Consider the following 6,931-nt stretch of genomic DNA (forward strand, 5'->3'; position numbering starts at 1 on the left):
CTCTCTGGCGCGCACTCTCTCTCTCCGCCTGTCTCTTTTTGTCTCGGTCTCTGTCTCTCAGCCTCGCGTTTGCACGAGCACGCACGCGCGCGCACACACGCTCTCCCCCCCCCCTCCTGGATGGTCCTTAGCATGTGGGTGTGGCTGAGGAAGAAGCTTGAGAAGTGGGGTAGGGGGAGGGGGCGCCGGCGTTAGGCCTACTGGCTTAAAAAAATAAGTGTGCCAGGATCCTTTCTCAGTCCCCGTTATATAGTTAGAGCACTTTGCGGCCCCTGCCCCCTACTGTCCTCCCCCAACCCTTAAGGGCCGGAGAGCTCTCGGTATCCGAGGCAGTGGAGGAGGCTTGGGCTGCAGGGGAGTCCTGCCACAGATTTAGCACCGTGTAGGTTTGGTGTCCAGTGCCTGCGCTAGCTCACTTCTTTGCTCTGGGCCTGCCTTCCCACACTAAGCCTCTCCTAGCGTTAAGGCCCCAGGGAGTTCTAGCCTCCCTGGTCTCGTTCGCTTTCCCACAAACCTTGAGCCTTCCTGGCTCCCCACATGGCCTTGAGATTATCTTTGCTCTGTCCTTCATAGAGATAAAAGCCTTCAGTTTCCCAAACCCAGCGTCCTTTATATCGTACCCAGTATTCTGTGTGCCTACCTCCCACCTTCTGCTTATCTCTATGTCCCGGTACCTCCCTTTGCGTTTTCAGTTTGTTCCATCTCAGTTGGTCCACCTCGTTCTTTTGTATTGCTGCCCTTCTCAACGCATACTTGGATCCTTGGCTGGTCTGTTTGTGGAGAATACCTGGTTTCAAATTGAAGGGACACAGTCTAAGGAGGGATTAATCAAGTCAGGGTGGTGGCCTAAAGACGTGTGGGCTTTGGAGACAGACCAGGACTCTAATCTCAAATCTGCTTGCTTTTTAGCCAGTTGACTTTGGACGTCACTTGTCAAGTCACAAGGGCAAGTCACCAGGTCTTAATTTTCTCATCTTTAAAACAGAGATAAGAAAGCAATCTAAATATCCAAAAACAAGGGATTGGTTAAGTCAGTTTGGTCTATATCCATACAATGGACATACTCATTAACATTAAAAAAACAAACAATGACTGGGGTGCCTGGGTGGATGACTTCCACTCAGGTCATGATCTCACATGTCATGATTGAGCCCCACATTGGGCTCACTGCTCACATCACAGCCTGCTTCCAATCCTCTGTCCCCCTCTTTCTGCCCCTTCCCTGCTTGTGCTCACTCGCTCGCTCGCTCTCTCAAAAACAAATATTTAAAAAACCAATGACAGCATAGCACAGACCGTTTTTAGGGCAGTGAAACTATTCTGTTTGCTATAGTGATGGAGACATATTTACATCGTCAAAACCCATAGAATGTACACCACCAAAAGTGAATTCTTATGTGAACACTGGGCTTTGAATGATAATGATGCATCATCGATTATAACTAATGTACCATTCTGGCAAGGGATGTTGATAGTCAAGGGAGGCTGTGCCCTGGAGTGAGTATGGGGTGGGCGAGGAGTATGTGGGAGCTCTCTGTACTTTCAGCCTGCTTGTGCTGTAAACCTAAAACTGCTCTAAAAATAGACTTTAGTCTCACCTGGCTGGCTCAGTTGGTTGAGTGTCTGGCCCTTGGTTTTGGCTCAAGTCATGATCTTGCCGTTCATGAGATCAAGTCCCATGTCTGGCTCTGCACCGATGGTACAGTCTGCTTGGGATTCTCTCTGTCTCTCTCTGTCCCTCCCTTGTTTGTGCTCTCTCAAAATAAGTAAAATAAACATTTTTTTAAAAAAAATCTTTAAAAACATAGACTTTAGTCTATTAAAAGAATTAATGAGGGGCACCTGGGTGGCTCAGTTGGCTAAACGTCTGACTTTGGCTCAGGTCATGATCTCACAGTTCATGGGTTCGAGCCCTGCGTCAGGCTCTGTGCTGACAGATCCCTGCTTCGGATTCTGTATCTCCCTCTCTCTCTGACCCTCCTCTCCTCACACTGTCTCTGTCTCTCTCTCTCAGAAATTAAAAAAAATTAAAAGAAGAATTAATGACACATGAAAATGCTCCTGATATGTTACATGTTTAATTTTTTCAAAGAAGCCTCTACACCCAGTGTAGGGCTTGAATGTACAACCCAAAGATCAAGAGGCCCATGCTCTACTGACTGAACCAGCCAGGCACCCCCTATGTTAAATTTCTTTAAAGGAGTTAAAATATGATGCTAACTTTGTAGAGAAATTCTATATACAGTCGACCTTTGAACAACATGGGTTTGAACTTTGTGGTCCCACCCCTATGTGGATTTTTTCAATAAGTACAGTATAGCACTGTAAAAGTATTTTTTAATGATTTTTAATAATATTTTCTTTTCTCTAGCTTACCTTATTGTAAGAGTACATATAGCATATAAAATACGTGTTAATCAACTATTTATGTTATCAGTAAGGCTTCCAGTCAACAGTAATAATTACATTTTGGGGGAGTCAAAAGTTATACTTNTGCTTGGATTTTCAACTACATAGGGTGGTCACTGCCCCTACCTCCATGTTGTTTAAGGGTCAATCGTACATGTATACATAGAAAAACACTAGAAGGAAATACTGGAAATTATACCTCATAGGGATGCATTTAAGTGAGATGTACAACTATCCAATACTTTTTAATAGGNACTGTGCCCTGCAATTCAGTACTGTCATTTTCAGCTTTGTTAGTTATCACACAGTACTCAATTCTGTTACTTGTTAGTCCTCATTTATAAAACACTCCTGAAGTGCTACAAGCACTGTAAGGCAGGCAAAAACTCAATCCCTGTGCTCACGAGAGCGCTTTCATTTTAATTATATATATATATTATACAAACACACACACACACATATATACATATGTATGTTTTCTGATTATAAAAATATAAATGTTCACTGTAAAAATTTTGGAAAACATGAAAAGTCTGAAGAAGAAAGCACTGATCAGTTATATCCTACCTATTATACCCAGAGATAACCACTGCTCTATTTGATGTATATCTTTCCGGTCCTTTTTTTGCATACATATTTTTTTACAAAATGGGAATTATCTTCTATAATATGTTCTACAAAAGAATTGTAATGGCTGTGTATTATTTCATTGGATGTACCATGCTTTAATTAATTACTGCTGGATGTCAAATTTTTATTTATTTATTTTAAATTTTTAAAATGGATGTTTATTTTTGAGAGAGAGAGAGAGAGAGAGAGTGCAAGCTAGGGAGGGGCAGAGAGAGAGAGAGACACAGAATCTGAAGCAGGCTCTAGGCTCTGAGCTGTCAGCACAGAGCCCGACATGGGACTCAAACTCACGAGCTGTGAGATCATGACCTGGGCCGAAGTCGGACGCTCAACTGACTGAGCCACCCAGGTGCCCCTCAAACTTTTATTTTTTCACTCCAGGCAAACCTACATATAACTTGGTCAAATAAAAGGAAGTACTATTTGGCAATCATTTGATTAGAGTGAAGTTCACTCTTTGCAACAAGGTGTGGAAACACATGGATTCTTATTTAATGTTTTATACCATTCTGAAGTACCCTGGAATGAAGAAAAGGAAATACATATTTAGGGAGACATTGGGGAAATGCTAAACTGTGAGCTCCTCAATAATAGAGATCAGTTTTTACTCATCTCTATCTCCAGCATCTAGCATAGTCCCTGATACTCAGTAAATGTTTACTGGATGAATTGGTGAATGGATGAGTGAATAATGGACAGAGAGAGGAAGAAAGCCCCAATGAACTCAAATTGTAGTACTATTTCTATAATGTAAGGCTTAACAAGGAAAAAGATAAGAGTGAAACAAGAGAGGAGCAAAGGCAGGAAGGCAAAAATAAGGAATCTTCATCTTTAAAAAGAAGGATTAGTATAAACCCACAACTGTATGGTCAATTAATCTTCAATAAAGCAGGAAAGAGTTTCCAATGAGAAAAGGACAAATGGTGTTGGGAAAACTGGTCAGCTACATACAAAAGAATGAAACTTGGCCACTTTCTTACACCATACACAAAAATAAAATTCTAAATAGATTAAAGACCTAAATGTGAGACCTGAAACTGTAAAAATCCTAGAAGAGAGCACAGGCAGTAACTTCTTTGTCGTAGACTGAGGCAACATTTTTCTAGATGTGTCTCCTGAGGCAAGGGAAACGAGCAAAAATAAACTATTGGAACTACATCAAAACAAAAAGTTTCTGCACAGAGGAACAAAACTAAAAGACAACCTACAGAATGAGGGAAGATATTTGCAAATGATATATCCGATAAAGGGTTAGTATCCAAAATATATAGAGAACTTATAAAACTCAAAGCCCTCAAAACATAATCCAGTTAAAAATGGACAAAAGACACAGACATTTTTCTAAACAAGACATGCAGCTGGCCAACAGATCTGTGAAAAAAAATGTTCTAGCATCACTTACTATCAGGGAAATGCGAATCGGAGCAATGAGATAATACCTCATACCTGTCAGAATGGCTAAAATCAACAACACAAGAAACAGGTGTTGGCACAGATGTGGAGAAAAAAGAACACGGGGGGCGCCTGGGTGGCTCAGTCAGTTGAGTGTCTGACTTCAGCTCAGGTCATGATCTCTCTGTTTGTGGGTTCGAGCCCTGCGTTGGGGTCTGTGCTGACACCTCAGGGCCTGAAGCCTGCTTTGGATTCTGTGTCTCCCTTACTCTCTGCCCCTCACCCACTCACGCTCGCTTGCTCTCTCTCTCTCTCTGTCTCAATAATAAATAAACATTTAAAAAATTAAAAAAAGAAGAAAGAACACCGGCTCACTGTTGGTGAGAATGAAAACTGGTGCAGCTACTGTGCAAAACAGTATAGAGGTTCCTCAAGAAGTTAAAAAATAAAACTACCCTAGCATGAGACTCTGGATCTTGGGAGTGTGAGTTCAAGCCACAGGGTGGGCATAGAGCTTACTTAAAACAAACAAGCAAACAAACAAACTGCCCTATGATCCAGCAATTGCATTATTGGGTATTTACTCAAAGAATACAAAAACACTAATTCAAGGGATACATGCACATGCACCCTATGTTTATAGCAGCATTATTTACAACAGCCAAGATATTGAAGCATCTCAAGTGTCCACTGATGGATGAAAAGATAAAGACAAATGTTGTATATATACATATATATATGAATATTAGCCATAAAAAAGAATGAAATCTTGCCATTTGCAATGACATGGATGGAGCCAGAAAGTATAATGCTAAGCAAAATAAGTCAGTCAGAGAAAGACAAATACCATATGATTTCACTCATATGTGGGATTTAAGAAACAAAACGAATGAACAAAGAAAAAGAGAAACCAGGAAACAGATTTTATTTTTTAGAATTTATATACGAGATTTTTAAAAAAATTTAATGTTTATTTATTTTTGAGAGAGAGAGCGTGAGTAAGGGAGAGGCAGAGAGAGAGGGAGGCACAGAATGGAAGCAGGCTCCAGGCTCTAAACTGTCAGCACAGAGCCTGACATGGGGCTCCAATTTACAGATTGCAAGATCATGACCTGAGCCGAAGTTGGATGCTTAACTGACTGAGCCCCCAGGTGCCTCGAAACAGNCACTTAACTGACTGAGCCACCCTGGCGCCTCAACAGATTTTTAATTATAGAAAACAAACTGACATTACCAGAGAGGACAGGAGTGGGGGTTGGGTTAAATAGGTGATGGGAATGGACTGCACTTGTCCTGGTAAGCATTGGATGAAATTGTTTAATCACTATATTGTACACCTGAAACTAATACAACACTGTATGTTAACTAACTGGAATTAAAATTAGAAAAGAGAAGGATTAGTGAAATGCAAGTCCATTCGTGGCCATCTGACCTACTAGTATACTTCTGATTATACTCCCCTCTTTAACATTCTCTGTCCTGTCCAGACAGCTCTCCCAACTTTGGAGGCAACATATCCCAATTTACTCCCCATAAAGTCAACTGACTTTAGAAGACATGCTCTAGGATATATGTGGGCCCCAAGGTCTCTACAGCCTTTCTGCTATGGTTCTATCCCTTGGGAAATCAACTTACATTAATAGTACTTCTCTGAGTTCCACTTACACTTTTTAAAAAATAAAAGCTTTATTGAGATAGAATTTATTTACTATACAATTTACCCATTTAAATCGTATAATTCAATGGATTTTAGTATATTCACGGATGTGTGCAACAATTACCAGTCAATTTTACATCATCACTTATTTTTTTATTATTTTAATTCCAGTGTAATCAACACAACAGTATTATATTAGTTTCATGTACAATATGGTGATTCGACAACTTCATATATTATTCAGTGCTCATCAAGACAAATGTACTCTTAATCCCCTTCACCTATTTCACCCATCCCCTCCCAGTGCACCTCCCCGCTGGGAACCATCAATTTGTTCTTGATAGTTAAGAGTCCGTTTTTTGGTTTGTCTCTTTTTTTCCCCCTTTGTTCATTTGTTTCATTTCTTAAATTCCACATATGAGTGAAATCATATGGTATTTATCTTTCTCTGACTGGTTTGTTTAGCATTATATTCTCTAGATCCATTTTGTTGCAAATGGTAAGATTTCATTTTTTATGGCTAGATAATATGCTGTTGTGTGTGTATATACACATATACACATATATATACATCACATTTTCTTTATCCATTCATCTATCGATGGACACTTAGATTGCTTCTGTAATTTGGCTATTGTAAATAATGCTGTTTAAACATAGGGGTGCGTGTATCCTTTTGAATTAGTGTTTTTGTTTCCTTTGGGTAAATACCCAATAGTGTGATTAGCAGATCATAGGGGAGTTCTATTTTTAATTTTTTGAGGAACTTCCATACTGTTTTCCACAGTGGCTGTACCACTTTGCATTCTCACCCATTTTTATCATTAAAAAAAGAGAAACCCT

The 6,931-nt window shown here is 40.1% G+C and overlaps 1 protein-coding gene across 1 annotated transcript in view; it reads right to left on the bottom strand.

Annotated features, from left to right (window-relative positions):
* ZMYM3 (zinc finger MYM-type containing 3) overlaps nt 1-860 on the bottom strand; it is a 16,168-nt gene extending 15,308 nt beyond the window's left edge. The window contains exon 1 of the mRNA XM_077763166.1: nt 641-860. The gene's annotated coding sequence lies outside the window, so the exon portion shown is untranslated. The remainder of the gene's footprint in view (nt 1-640) is intronic.
* Between the last annotated feature and the right edge of the window lie 6,071 nt (nt 861-6,931).

The sequence above is a fragment of the Crocuta crocuta genome, unplaced genomic scaffold (genome assembly GCF_008692635.1).
Source record: "Crocuta crocuta isolate KB4526 unplaced genomic scaffold, BGI_CrCroc_1.0 scaffold440, whole genome shotgun sequence".
Classification (NCBI taxonomy): Eukaryota; Metazoa; Chordata; class Mammalia; order Carnivora; family Hyaenidae; genus Crocuta; species Crocuta crocuta.